Here is a 16,446-nt window from a genome sequence, read left to right as displayed (position 1 = left end):
GAGCGCGGCGTTATGTACCGTCAATGATTTACCACGATTGAATGTCCGCTGTGGTGATTCGTGGGTCATAATGTGGTGGGCGTTGTTTTATTGGCGTAACAGTATGGGTTTTTGGACCGCCAGTTTATCACTGACCTTTGGTCTGGTGGATTTGTGTATGTGGCTGTATTCTGTTGGATTGGTGTATGTGTGTCATAATATGGTGAACAGATATCTGCCACTGCGGTGATAAGTTGGCGGCCGTCAGCATGGCGGTAAGTGGCATTTACCGCCAGTGCCACAATGGGGGCCTATGTCCTCTTCCCACTGTACATCAAGTATACTCTTTAGAAAGTCTGAGGTATCCTGAATGTAAGATGGTATTCTCTTAGCCAATGGCTGTAGGAAGTAATCAATGCATTTAGACACCATCTCCAAGAGACTACCAATTGCTGAAATGATAGGCCTGCCAGGTGGCTGCTCCCTATTCTTGTGAATCTTGGCTAACAGATAAAACACCAGTAATTTTGGACAGTCAAATTTCAAGAAACAATATTCATCATCACTGAGATGTCCTTCATCATGCTACTGTTTCCATGTCCCAAAGAAACCTACTTGCACTTTCACATACTCAACCAAGGAGGTGCATCATTCACCTGTTGATAAGCCTCATCCAAATACTTCTTCATTGGCCACAGAACCACGTTACCTCTTTTGTCAAAAGATCTCACTACACAGTCATTCCGTCTTTTCCAATTATCAATGACATCCATGAATTTTCTCTCACTCCATCCACACATACATTTACTCTGACCTTTTTTATATCTCATTCATGTAAATTCTGAGACCACTGCATCTGCAAATTCATCAATATTATCATGAGCAATGGCAGGTACAAATCCAGACTTTGGTTTGAAAGGAGTGTCACGTCCTGCTGACTTTGAGTCCCTGTACCAACATACCCTGGTGAGATAAACTGGTGGCTTGTAAATTTCCTTCAAGTTGTAAAATCTCTCTCATTACATCAATATCTGAAACTTTAAGATTCTCATAGTATGGGACCTCTGCCACCCTCACTTTGTTTCCCCTTTGTATGCTTAGTCTTATAAAATGTTAACAGCTTTAATTTTTAAAAGAATTTATACAAATCAGTTCTACAGTGCGCGTAGTCAAAGCGAGCAGAAAAACAGGATGAGAGCCCAAGAGAGAGACTCTCCACTTCATCCTGTGTGAGTTCTTCTGAAGGTAAATTGATTACTATGTTCATATCATTCATTGTTTCGCAGTACTTCATGTCGTCATCCCATGTTGTCTCTCTTTGCCCTCGCTCACCTTGGCTCTCTCGCCTATGTCTCTTGTTCCTTTTCTTTGTTGATGTGGTATGTGATTCATTCTCCTGCCTAAGCGTAAAAAACAGAAATCATACTGAATTGTTATCAGGCCCATCATTTCCACAATGCTTCCTTTCTCCAATTCAGAGCCAGTGTCAGAGCTAAGGTCACTCAAAGATATATCTTGCTGTACGATGTTTGGTTTCCACCATGCATTGCCCGCAAATATTGTCAAATTTCTTTGCAAAAGTGTCTATGTGTCCTCTTTCATAATGCATAATGAACAGGTTGGAATTATCCAAATGGTGGGAGGTAAGTCTTTCAAGAGATACATGGAGGTGAGACGTGTACTGAGGGCTTTACGATGTATGAAAACACCTACTTATGAAAACCCCATTCCTGAATTGATAAAAGAGTGGTCAGAATTAAACATGGAAAGTTAACAGATGATGGAACTGCTAGTTAAATATGCTGGGCTTGATCGTGGATTAATTCTACAACAAATTGGACAGGTCAATGAGTCTACCTACATCTATAATATCATAGAACAGATTTTGAAGGATGTAATATCTGAGATAGTTAGCAGTGTATGGCCTAGGCCATAATTACTTTAGGGAACAAGTTATGGTTATGCTTGCACTCTCCCTAGTGGGGAATTACAGTGTCCCAGGGCATGGGGTCCCAGGGACACAGCTTAATTCTTGCGCCAGGTGAAGGGGTCTGCAGGGTCAGTGTGCGTGTTGGGACCTCATTAACCAGTCCCCTGTATTTGGGGATCAAAACTAGGAGATGGGGTCTCCAGGGACCCTATAAGTCTCAGGGAGTGGGTCTGTATTCCCCCTCCCCTAGTTATAAAAATGGCCCCAGAGGATGGGATCCCTGGGGCCTTATGGAGGCTCAAAGAGAGGGACGCATGAAACCTTTCCCTACCAAACAAGTCACTTCAACCCCCGGGTGTTTGCCCACCTGGGAGGTGGGGCTCGGTTTTAAAAAAGCTGTCCTAGATCCGCAGCACTGAAAAAAAAATCTGTTTTTGGCTCTGGAAGAATGTTCATCTTGGACTCCCCACCAGGCCTAAGGGGGAAGTGTATCCCATATCCTGCCACCCTATATGTTTTTACTTACTTTTTAGTCACAGTACAGAGGACCGAGTCCTAAAATGGTTGCCAATACATTTTTGAGGATAACATGGTAGCCAATCAGATCAAATCTTATATTCTGTTGGATTCGCAGATCATCCACAGTGTGAAATATGCATACATTTTAAACCTTCATTTCTTAAAAACTTCTGAAAGGATTTATGCCAAATCACAAAAAAGCATTCAGGACCACCAAGATCTAGATTTATGCCAGATTTATAGTAATTCTCTTTAGCAGTTTTTGGGGTATCACTAGTAAATATTCCTATGGAAAACTGCAAATAGAAAACACATTTTGGACCCATACCTTTTTGTTTGGCCCACTTGATGGATCACCCCAAAACTTTCCAGGTGGGTCGTGAGTGCCACTGGGATATATATATCTATATATAGTCAAACTCCATTTTGCTTCCCGCCACAGTTCTCCAAACCAGAGGGCATGCCGGTTTCACCGCTGAGTCAGCAGCCTTTGCTCCTTATCCATACCACTCTCGCTCTCACTTCAGCAAGAAAGCCAACACTGGAGAGGCTACTTTTGCAGATTTATTAAAGTGATGCTGTGCTACACTGCACAGTCATTGGCCACCGACTGACCTACGACCTTGCTCTCAATATGAAGGTGCCATTTTGGTTGACTTTTTTAAATGGTGTGTGTGACTCAAAAAGGGTAGAAATTGATTATAGACTTTGCTGAATACATTTTAATTTCTCTTCATATTATCCACTTCATTTTCAAATACATTTATAAATAAATATACAAAAGATAACCTTATGCTTCTCTTTCATTATAGTTTCAACATTAAAAACTTTTTACAATGTTTTTATGTTTTGTATAATCTGAGTACATCAATTAATCAATCTCAAGCTTAAGCATTTTACAAATTATTTCCTCATACCATATGTGTAATAATTATTGATTATACAGCCCAGATCGGCAGTCCCTACACAACCTTTTGCAAGTCTACATATAGGCGCTCCACGCCATCTTCAATACTTTGTTTCATTCAGCCCAAGTGGACACCTCTGTTAATAATGTGTTTTTCCTTAAAATGATTGACTAATGGAAATCTGAAATTCATGCTCATTCTCTTAAATCACATATTAAAGCTATCAATCAGTATCAGTCACAATTCTTTTCGATTTGCTAAAGTGCTCATATTTAAAAAATGTATATAAAAACAAATTCCTTGAAACCATTCTCAGTCTCATCTTCACAACTCAAGGAACATTGCATCGAAAGTAGAACTTAATAGGAGGTGTTCTAAAGGTGGATGTGTAAAGCTTCTTCAAGGTTCAACCCCTTTGGATTTTTTGTATCTAATTCAATTATATACCATGATCCTAGCTACCTCAATTTCTTCTCCCTGTTACCTCCTCTGATATTTCTGGAACCTGAGTCTACAACAAAATACGATAAACCTTGTGTTTCACTGTTTTGGTGTTGTTCAAAATTTCGACTATTGAATATGTTCTATCTTTCTTATTAATGGCAAGTAAGTGTTGTAGAATTCTTTTATGAACATGGAGGATTGTACTTCTTACACATATCAGTCCACATGGGAATTTTAGTATATAAATGGCTTAGTCAGTTTTACAGTTATAAAAACCTTGGATATGTTTTCTCTTTTTAGTTAAGGGCAGGGTACATTCCTTCATGATAATGCAGTATTGCCAAGCTATGCATTTTTAACACTTCCTAAAACCCCCTAACCAAGTAGTTTTCTTCACACAATCCAGAGAGGTTTTGATAAGATGAACTCTCATTGCTTGCGCCCTTCTAAAAGCCACGCCTGATTCCTCAGTGCTTCTCCTATAATAGGGTCATTTTTATCAAATACCAATATATTTGCATGATCTTTCGAATTGCCCCTTCTTGTTTATTGTATTTAGTAAATAACCTGTATTGAGAGAATTTCTTCTGACACTTTTTCCTATTGTTCCTGTCAAAAATCAACTGCTCACACATTTTCCCTTTTGCTTTTTTGATTCCCTGCTTTACATTTTCAGTAGTATAGCCTCTTTCCATAAATCTGAGGGTCATATTTTGGAGAGGTTGTTTCTCTTCTTCTCTGTCACTGCAGTTTCATCTTACTCTCAGTGATTCCCCATAGAGGATACTTTTTACAAAAATCAGTGAGTGAGAACCTAGCTGCACTCAAGATTTTATTACCGGAGGTTGGTTTTCTATGTGGTTTAGTCTGTAACTTACCATCTTTCACATAGATCTGGGTTCTTCAATGTCGGTCCTGGAGAGCCGAATCCATGCCAGGTTTTAGCATATCCACATTCAGATGAATGTAGTTATCTTAAAATCTGGGATGGATCCAGCTGTCCAGGACCGATATTGAAGAACCCTGACATATATTGTTAAATCTAGAAATTTCACTTCTGTTGTACTTAATGTGCTTGTAAACTGCATTAAGTACATTATGATTTAAACACTTTACAAAATCCTCTCCTTACTCCAAGAGGCCTTTCCATATTGCAAAAATATCATCGATGAATCTGCACCAGTAGACCACAATATGGGAACATTCATCAGAGTGTTCTTCCTGGAGCACCTTCTCCTCCAATCAGCCCATATGCAAACTAGCATAGCTGGGGGCAAAGCTGGTGCCCATCGCTATACCCCTGATTTGTCTAAATAGCTTGTTGTGAAACAGGAAGACGTTACTCTCTAAGCATCTCTTAGTCATAGTCACTGACATTCAAATATGTTTCAACAGCCTTAATGATCTGGAACTCAAAAAATGTTCCATGGTTCTTAGACCATCTATGTGACTAATACTGATGTATAGTGTGGTGACATCTATTGTCATCAGTACATAATCATCTTCCCATGGGATATCACATATTTTTCCCAGGAAGTCCCTTGTGTCTTGTATATAAAATGGTAAACTGCCTACAAAGCCCCTTAGACAGGGATCTACATAGTTGGATGATTTTTCAAAAACACTTTCTGTGGCAGAAATGGTGGGTCAGCCTGGTGGATCTACCATATTATTGTGTGTTTTTGGAATTAAATAGAACACTGAAATTCAAACATACTCTATATTTAACAATTGGTACTCTTTGTAGATCAATAACCCCTCATCAAGCCAATTATGCAAATCCTCATTATACTGTTGCTTAGTGCTCTTTAATATATCATTAATCACTCTCTCATATCATGTTACATTATACAATTATTTATATGCTTCATTCAAATATTTGTCCATTGGCTATAAGACAATATTATCACCCTTGTCAGAGTTTCTAATCACGTACTCTTGCTGATGTCTTAACTTATTTAACAGGTGCCAGCATTCCTTCTGATGTTTATTCTTCTATTGGTTCTTTCTAGAAGTACTGTATAATTCTTAAGTTCTTGTATTATGAGGTCACTAAACAAACCGAATCCATCCTTAGAGAGTGATGCTGTAAATTTGGATTCCTCCTTAAATACTGTCGGACAGGTTCTGTATACCTTGAAACCTTCCCTTATTGTGAGTTCTTCTTCTCCTAAGGTTTCATCCAGGCCCAGGATTATTTCACTTTCTAACTCTAATAACTCCTTAATTATTTGTAAATCAGACACCTTTAGGTGTTTATCTTCCTCCTTAATTCCTGTGTATTTTCATTGTTTTTCCACATTACTTTTTAGTAGCATTTTACTTTTAAACATGTGTTCAATTTTAAAGTTCTTACAAGTTATAAAGATCAATTTGTGTTTGGGTGTAATCCATATCTTCTTCAGGACAAAATGATACGCCTAAAGACAAAGCCCAAATTTAAGAAGGTTTAGCACTACATTAGTGTCATGTTTATGACGTCAATGTGTTGATAGGCTTGCAAAATCGTTGCACCATATTGACAAAATGGTGCACTGCATGCATTGCGCCACTTCGTGCAACATTATGCATGTGCCATGCATAATGTATGCAAAGGGGTCATTCAGTCGCAAGGAGGCTCGCAAAAATGGTGCAATCAAATCTGCAAGATTTCATTGCACCATGTTTGGCATCATCTTTAATGCCTGCTGAAAGAAGGTGTTAAAGAATGCACCCTTTGGAATCAACGGGCCTCCTTGTACTTAGCTCCCCTATCATCAACATTTCTGACGCTACTGAGCAAAGCACCACAATAGCATCAGAAATGTTGATGCTATTGTGCCCAATAGCACCATGGTGCGCTGTATCTCAACTACAGTGCACACATAGTGGCATTAAGGGGGCACGGGGGTGCAAGAAAAGTGGCACTTCACGATGTGAAGCACCATTTTTCTTAAATCTGGGCCAAAATCTCTTCTTCCTTCTTTGTTAAAGTGAATGTTGACAGGTTGATAATTGTCCAATTATTCTTCGAGCTTTATTTGTTGAATACAGCCGTATGCCTTATATCAGTATGGTTTCTCCTTTTGTTGGCTTCTCCCCCAACTTTTCCTTTGCCTCATGAGTTACCTGATACTGTTGACGGTCTATCGGGTGTAGATTGGCCAATCTGTCTTTCTGTAAAAAATGCAGCTCGTCTAGTATGGTAGAGACTCCACTCTTTACACCTTGACTTGTACCTTCTAGATCAGGGTCCACTTCAGAACTAGGTACGCTGCTGTCACCTGTCATACCGCCATCTGTTCTACCAATATTGATCTGTCAACCTCTGTCTATGCATTTTTTTAAATTTCTTTGCAAATATATATGCTCACTGAAAAACATCAACAAAGGTTAAAGTAACGTTATAGTTAAGGTTAATGTCAGTGATAACATTAATGTTTTGAACTAAAAAAAAAAAAAAAAAAAAGAAACTTACCAGGTATAGTTAACTTGTACCCTGCCTAGTTAACATGCACTGCTTATGACCTCACATATGACATCACTCATGGCATGTTCTATGCCATAATTTATGGCATAACTGATGACATCTTGATTTTGGCCCTGGGGACGACATCCCCCCTGGGCACAGTGCTTTCTTCAGGGGGAGGGTGGCACGCAGCACCATGGGACCCCATCCCCCAGGGCCTGGCACCATTTAGAAGAGGTTTGGGGACAAGCAGCCCTCCTCCCGAGGACTCCATCTGTCTTCTTCACTGCTGGGTGGAAAAAAGATCTGAAGTCCACTCCCAGAAAGCAGGGGCACTTTTTAAACTCCCACGAGCTGGGAGTGGACTTGGTGTTTGCTTCAGCTTGGTAAGAGATTTATAATTGCTCCCACCAAGCAAGAACAATCACAGATTTCCCCGAATGGCTGGTGCAGGCAGGGAAACCGCTTTGTCCCAGGAATGGGTGCCTTGAGACATAGCCTGTCAACTGACCCTGAGGGTTGAGGCCATGTGGCCCACCTCCCTCATATTGTGCATTTTCAACCCCAGAGGTGGGCTCCTCTGAGCCTTTAGAGGCTCAGGGAGGGGGACTGTGCGGTACCATATCCATAAAAATTTATATCGGTTCCAAGAGTGGGCTTCCAGGGCCTCACAAGGCTTGGGCAGGGGGGTGTGTGTGGCCCCCTACCCAAAGAAAATGAATGTTAGTCCTGGGGGTCGGCTCCCCAGAGCCTCTCCAGGCATGGAAGAGGCGGGATGTGTGGCCACCTCTCGTAAATAATGAGATTGGACCCCGGGGTGGGCCCTAATGGCTCAGGGAGGGGAACCACGCAGCCTCCCTCCTGTTCATGAACCCAGTCCCAGGGATAGGCTCCAGTGGGCATTAGAAATTTAATTGCTGCTTTTTTTAATCCTGTGAGAGTCTTTCAGGATTGCAGCATTTTTTGTTTTCTTTTTTGGCTCCCAGGTGTCCCTCTGGGTCATGCCCATAGAGCCTAGGGGGTCAGGGAATCCCTACCTTGGTCCCATATATGTTTTTTCTTCAGGACAGAGAACTAAATGGCCATGTCCTGTAAGGGAACTATAGCTCCCTGGGCCAATCAGAACGCTCTATTTTTAAACTGGCACTTCCGCGAGAGTCTCGTGGACTCTCGCAAGCCCAACTGCCAAAATATACAATTATTTCTGACCCTTAATTTTACAAAAACTACCAAACAGATTTACACAAAATCACAAAAAGCACAATTTATGGTCCAAGCTTCCTGCCGAACTGGTATAGTCCTGTCTAAAGAAGTCTATGGAAAATGCATGCAATTTTATGTTTTGGGACCCCCTGTTTTCTTGCCCCCCCCCCCCCCACTTGCCGGATCACCCCGAAACTTTCCAGGAAGGAGCTGAGGTGGATAAACATTTTTTGGGGATGTTTCATGAAGATTTATCAGACGCGCCTAAAGTTATTAGCAAACCAAAAACGCTCTTTCGATGGAAAAGCAGACCTAACTATAACTACCTAGGGGCGAGCGCTACTAAGTTATTTATATATATAGATTATGCAAAGAATTCACCGCGTTCCACAGGATCCTGTAAATCATTTTAATTACAAACAGACAGTAACCACCGAGAACTGAATCAAACCCATTGCTTTGCAGATATATATATATATATATATATACACATATACATACATTCACTGAAAAAACCCAAAGGTTACAGGGATGTTATAGTTAGGAAATAAATTTAAAAAAAAAACACAGAAATGTTCTTAAAAAAACAAAGGTTACAGGGATGTTATAGTTAGGTTCTGAACTTACTCATGCAAAACCTTAGAAATTCACCAGTTATAGCTATAGTTATTTTAAGTAAGTATAACTTGTGTCCTAAGGTAACTATAACTTGCGTCCCCGCCATGCACAGTTTTTTTTATGACTAATTTTACAACAAATGTTACAGTGATATTAGCAGTGATTTGATAAAAGATGTCATGAGTGCTGTAATATCTGGGGTAATTAGCAGTGCATGGCAAGGGTGTGAGTTATAGTTACCTTAGGACACAAGTTATAGTTAGAATAAGCAACAGGACTGCCGCGGGGTGCCTCGAGGCTCCCGTAGCCCTAGCCATCTCCCCACATCCTGCGGGAGATGGCATTGCTCCCGCAAGTAGGGAGCTGCTTTAAATAGCAGCTGCCTACTTGAGGGAGCAATGCTTTTCATCTGTTTCCCTGCACACATATTTTCATGCAGGGAAACAGATGAATACTTCACTTTCAGCGAGTGAATGCGGTTTGACAGCTCTCACTTATAGAAAGTGAAGTGTGCGCTGTGACTTTTTCTCTGACTTGGAGGGAGCTGTCAAAGCTCCTGCCACGTCAGATCAAACAGCTATTTCCTGGGGTGGGCATCTTGAGACGTAGCAGGAGCCAGCCCTTGGACGTTTCCAACACAAAAAAGCCCAGGGGAGGTGGTGGTCCTCGTGGCTGTCAGGGGCTGGGTGGCCCCCGAATGAAACTGTATATTTGCCTTGGGGAGATGGTGGTCCCTGAACTGTGGGCACCGTGTGGCCCCTGCATACAATTAAATCACAGCCCCCTGTATACAATTGTACATTTGCCCTGGGGAGGTGATGGTCCCAGAGGTTGCGGAGGGCACACAACACCCCCGCTTGTAGTTAAATCATTGTCCCAGGGAGGTGGTGGTTGCCGGGGCTGTAGGGGGTGCAGGGGGTGCGCACAGCCCCCCACATTTCAATTGATTTCAGCACTGGGGAGGTGCGGTCCCCATGTCTGACATGGCCCCCCACATTCATTATAAATAAGCCCCCAGGAGGTGGCAGTCCCCGGGGCATGAAACTGCCTTGGAGGGGGACCCCTAAACCTCCCTCCTTTCTTTCAAAATGCCCCCAGGAGTTGTCTCAGCTGGGGGCTTCTTAAAACCATGCATTGGAGCCTGCACTTGTTTTTTTTTTTTTTGCCGCAATTTCATGGATCCATCATGAATTTGTGGCAAACATTATTAAAAAAATGATTTTTGGGACCCCAGCAGCAGAACTAAGAGGCCAGAGTTACCCTACCCTGCCCCCTGTCTTTTTATCTTTTTTTGTGAAACTCAGCTGAAGTCGAGTCCTAAGATGGCTGCCAACACTTCCTGGTTGAAGTGTTGGCAGCCAATCAGAGCGCTGCAGGAGCTCGTTATTATTCATCTCTAGACATCCATATTTAGTTTTCTTTTAATATTTCAAAAAGTACTGAATGGCTTTACACCAAACAACATAAAGTATTCTTTCTGGACTCAAAGATACCTTTCTGCCAAATTTAGTGTAATTCTGACAAGCGGCTCAGGCTATAGTCATGTCTAAAATCCCTATGGGACTTATAATGGGAAACACTCATTTTTGACCCCCCTCCCTTTTGTTCCTATGCCCCCACTTAACAGATCACCCCAAAACTTCCCATTTACAAGAAGATTCACTGGAAAACTTTAACAAAATAAAAAATTGTGAAGATTCATCAAATAGTGTCAAATATATAGACAAGATAGATAAGTCAAAAAACATTTTTTTCCAATGGAAACATGGCCCTAACTATAGCTACCTATTGGTGTAAAAATATATATATATATATATATATATATATATATATATATATATATATATATATATATATATATATAAATAAAACAAAGCAAGGTTGTCCTCTGTTAAAGTGCGCTCCCAACTGGTTATATAAATGGGAAGAACAGCAAAGCCAGCAACTCACACTGAATTCTTAAAGCAATTTCATCATTCCAGGCCTTATGATGTAAAATCATCTCCGGACACATGATTCTGGGTTAAATCCCTTCATCAGCAGAGAAAAAGATACAAATATTTCACCCTCGTAGGTGCAGTCATTGCTGGAAATGTTCCAAATATTTATTTCCTTGTTGAAAGACCGAGTGTGTGGCTCTTCGGCTTGTCTAATTACAGGCACCTGATATAGTTTGTTTACATTTTGAACAATTAGGTTGGAATATTAACAGCAAAATCCGACAATTTCACTTTGTATTTGCCTACATAGGTTATGCATTTTTTAGATTATTTCGTCTGGCTCTTGCAAACCCACATGGGATAATATGATATGTGCAGGACTACCAGAACCAGCATGCATTGTAACTCACTTGAAGCCCACTGGGGCAAGGCTGGTATTTAAACAAACTAATCAGGTGCCTGTAATTAGACAAGCTGATGAGCCACGCACTCGGTCTTTCAACAAGGAAAGAAATATTTGGAACATCCGCAACTCTATATATCTACATATTTTGGTGTTAAATTTCTCAAAAACTACTGAACGGATTTGCACCAAACAACAAAAAGTGTGATCTGCCAGAGTAAGATCTGCCCTTATGCCAAATTTGGTGTAATTCTGTTCAGTGGTTCGGGCTGTAGGTGTGTCTAAATGTCCCATGGGAAAATGAATGGTGAAAATGTGTTTTGGGACCCTTCCTTTTTTCTGAGCCCCTGCTTGACAGATCACCCCAAAACTTTCAAGACAGCAGCTGAACTGACCAAAGTTATTGGCGAAACAAAAAAGGCTCCATCAATGGAAACTAGGTCCTAACTATAATTACCTAATGGCGACCGCCACTAGGTAATATATATATGTATATGTGTGTGTGTGTGTGTGTGTGTGTGTGTGTGTTTGTGTGTGGATGAATGTGTTTCTACATGTAGTGTGCATGTATTTGTGGTCAGTTTGTATGTGTGCATGAATGTTGTATGTGTGCATGTACTATACAAAAGGGCATCTAGAAACTTCATCACAGCCTGTTAATTATGTGTTCATATATTTGTTTTGTCTATTTAGTGCTTGTGCCCTAGTTTCATTTAACCCTAACTTTCTTTACTATGGGCCTGATTACTATCTTGGTGGGTGGAATACTCAGTTGGTGAATGGAATACTCTTTCACAATTCTGCCCGCTGTATTCCAATTTCCATAGGATCTAATGAAGTCGTTATATGGCTGACCTGATATCCGTCAGGTTTGTGACAGAGTAACCCCTTCTGTCAAGATCTTAATCAGGCCCTATGTGTGTGTAATGAAAAGGATTTTTAAACTGAACAGTATATTATTGACTAAAGCAAAGGGCAATGCAATATAAATGTCTAGTATTGCTACAGAAGGTGGAGTCTAAGTCTCCTTTTCTATCTGTACATTTATCATAGCGAGGCCATTAAAATTAGCATCAAAGGTATGTACTTCCTGTTTTGACATAATATTTACTGTAATGTAACTAGGACTCAGTGCCAGGGATTTACAGTTTCAAAGTGCTGTAAATAACTGGAGTCACTAGGACTGCCAATGCGGTTTATTTTCTATCCTCGAATACATGAGACGTCCCTCTGTGCCTTGAATCAGAGAACAGCAGGCTAAATAAATAGCCTCATACGCAAGTGCTTAACAATATAGATAGAATTTTAGCATGTCCTTTAGATACAGCCCTTAATAAAATCCACACAGTACGTTAGAATGAAAATTGATAACGAGAGTCATAATTTCATAACACTGCCTATCACAAACACAACAGGAAATATGTCAAATCGAACCCAAAGTAGTTTCACAAACTGGGTTTGGATAACATATTAATTGCAACTGCAAAATGTGGTAAATGAGTCACTTTTCAATCATTGAAGAGTCAAGGTATGCCCTGACCTGAAAGATCCTTACAAGATTGCAGCAAGCTACATTGTGCAACAGTCACATAGGTTTGCATAATATTAGGAAATTCAGTGAAGAAGTACACAGTTTTGCACTTCAATTGTAAAATTCTCAAGCATTAAAATCTACGTATGCATGTCCTATCTGGTTCAAAAAGCAGATCACATTTGTGAGTCTCAATAATACTTTTTAAGACTTGTTTTTATCTATGCAGATGACCATGTGTGCCCCTTTGCATTCTGAAGTGGCAAGATAACGTTCTAAATGAAACTGTAACATGGAGTTCAATCACCCCAGATTAGTGTTCTATTTTACAGTACTTGAATCGTCTCCCTCTTAGTGGGCGTTAAAATGACTGTGCACTGTCACACGTACTATGCTACAAAAGCAAACAGTGAGTTAGCTGCAAAACTGCTGCCACTTTGGATCTGCCCTGAGCTAGCTGTGAGTGTCTGCTAGAGCTCATGTAATGAAGAAAACAATAATACAAAGAGAGGGACTTTGGGAAAGCAGTTTTATCCATTTTTGTTGGAGTGTCAGTCACATTTTGGCTCAGACCACAAGAAAGGAGAGAAAGATTACAGAATGGGTCAAACCCCCTTTAACCATTGTTTTCTTTTATCACATTGCCCAAAGGGCGTAGCTTCAGGGGGTGTTTGTGATGTTACACCTCACTAATTGTATTTTCTGGTAAATAGTTGGGTGCAGGTGCTTTCAGGCAGGTACGGTGAGGTGTCTGTCGATTTTGCCAGTAATTTTTACATACACAAAGCCAAAAACGCACACACTCTCTCCCTCGCTGTTTTGAATATCTTCAAAAATGTTGGTTATTTTACAGACTATTATCTTTTCTCTCATCTACCAATCAGCATTCCTCTCCACTGCATCCTAGGCCCCTCTCATGCACCCTGCTTGTTGTATAATGTATTGTGACTTAATATGCCAGTGTGATTGTTGGAAAATCTGAAGCTCACACCCCCATTATTATTGACCAAGCTACTACCCTGCATTGCCCATTCCGTGGTCAGAAATTACATACAATAAACTATAGAATAGCAAATATTTCACAGTCGCTATATACAGATGACACCAATAAATGGGCACAAAGTTCACTATGCCCCAAAACATATATGCAGTATTGTTTGAATGTAGTGGACCAATACACTTCCCCAATTATGAACTGTGTTGTATTCAAAGGATTCAAGGTGGTGATCTTCAGAAAGGCCTCTGACTCAGTGCTAACGCACGTTTCAGTACAACTCACACAAAACCGTGGGATACCGTCCTCAGAACATGAAAAGCCTTAAACAGGGAAGGCTAAAACTCTCAAAAATGAGCTTCAATGTATACAAAAAAGGCATGAGCATAAAAACAGGCCAATAAGCAGCCCGGAGTCCAAAAAGGATGTAAGTAGTAGAAGGAAGATGAAACATCAGTGAATAAGCAAGTAAGCATCCGAGCCACATCCAGGCCCAAATCGCATCAAGCCTTATCAGAAGATCTCAGGGTGCACTGGCTTCAGATATAGTGCAGACTCCTCTGCGCTGTCCTCTTCCAGGCAAGAAAAAACAACTCCCAGGGAGAAGTTGTGAGCCTGACCCACATGAATATGTTCAAATAAAGCCCACTTCATATACAACCTTGGAAGATCTTTCATCTCTCCCATTCTTACCGCTATTATCAACACCTCCATAACTGCAACCACCTTCCTGTCTTGCTGTCCTCTCAGTGCCCTATTGAAGAAACCAATAGCAGATTCCAATACCCTCAGTAGCTACAGACCCATCTCACTCCTGACTTTTCCAGCTTATGTCATGGAGAAAGCCATCAATACCCAATTCTCACACCACCTAGAACTCCACCAACTCCTAGACAGCTCTCAATCTGGATTTTTCACCACCCACAGCACTGAAACAGCCCTCATTATGGCCACTGATGAAATCAAGAGCATCCTAGACTGAAGAGAAATGGCCTCACTCATCCTCCTTGTCCACTCAGCAGCTTTCAATCATGTCTCCCACAACACACTCATCAGAAAGCTTCAGCACTTGGGTATCTGCAGACTGGCACTGTAGTGGATTCCTCCTCCCGCACAGACAGATCTAAATGAATTAGACGTTCCCCACACCTCAGAACCCCAAAAACCCATCTAAAAAGTCCCTCAAAGATCTTTTCTCAGCCCAACACACTTCAACCTCTACATGATGCCCCTCACAGCCATCGTCAGAACCCGCAGCATCACCACAGTATCCTACGCCAATGACACACAGCTTATCCTCTCCCTTGCCAACTCAACCAGCACCATCAACGCAAACGTCGCCAACTGCATGAGCAATGTCGCTGCTTGAATGAAAGATAATTGCCTCTAGCTCAACACAAATGAAACCTAAGTCCATATATTCAGCAACAACCACTCACTTTGTGATGCCCCTTGATGGCCCTCTGAACTTGATCCCCCACTTGAAACATGCAGACCATGCCAAAAACCTCAGGATCATCCGGTACACCAACGTTTCCATGAGCAGACAGATCAATGCCAATGCCTCATGATGTTTCCACATCCTGCAAATGCTACACAAGATGTTCAAATGGATCCCACTCAACACCTGATGAACAGTCACCCAGGTTCTTCTCACACGTAGACTTGACTATGGAAACAACCTCAACTTTGGAAACCCAGCCCATGTTCTACACAATCTCCAAACCTCCCAGAACGCTGCTGCCAGACTCATCATGAACATCCCGTGAAATAACCACACATCTCCATTCCTCAACAATCTCCACTGGCTCCCAGTCCAGGAAAGATGTAAGTTCAAGCTACTCACCCATGCCAACAAAGTTCTCCACAGCACAGGTCCAACATACCTCAACCACAGCCTCAACTTCTACCAACCCACCAGACATGTTCAATCTGTGTTCCAGGCAAGAGCTCACCTCCCTCACGTCAAGAAGACCAGAAGTGGAAGACACTCCTTCTCATACCTCACAGCTAAGAACTAAAACAACTTCCCACAACACCTCAGAACCTTCCCCTCCCTCACAGACGTTCAGACTTCCAAAGGAACCTCAAGTAAGGGCTCTTCCAGACAAAACAGACATGATCTCCTCCTCCCCTCTCAGGCCTGCCTTACTCAGCGTGTTAATACCCTCACTGGTGATTAGCCGCGCTCTACAAATCCACATAACATAACAATTTATGCCTGAGCTGCAGACTGTGTTGAGCACTACGACAGTGGCAGAGAGCACTGTCATCTCAGATGGCTTGAGCACCGTAAGCTTGATTTTTCTTACATTTATGTTTTCTTGTACATACCCCCCCATGTCCAATTCCATGAGACAGGGCAGCAAGCAGAGGTTCCGCAATCAGATGCAACAATCCATCACAAGAACTTGTGAAGGCTCGAAGAGCACCAGCATGGAAAATATGTCTCCAGCCAATATCACAGTTCAACAACCAAAGAGAATCAAAGCAGAAAATGACATGTACATAGACATGCTCACATATGCA

Source organism: Pleurodeles waltl, chromosome 12 (assembly GCF_031143425.1).
Source record: "Pleurodeles waltl isolate 20211129_DDA chromosome 12, aPleWal1.hap1.20221129, whole genome shotgun sequence".
NCBI classification, from domain to species: Eukaryota; Metazoa; Chordata; class Amphibia; order Caudata; family Salamandridae; genus Pleurodeles; species Pleurodeles waltl.
The sequence above is the reverse complement of the archived record's forward strand: the minus strand, read 5'-3'. Positions refer to the sequence as shown.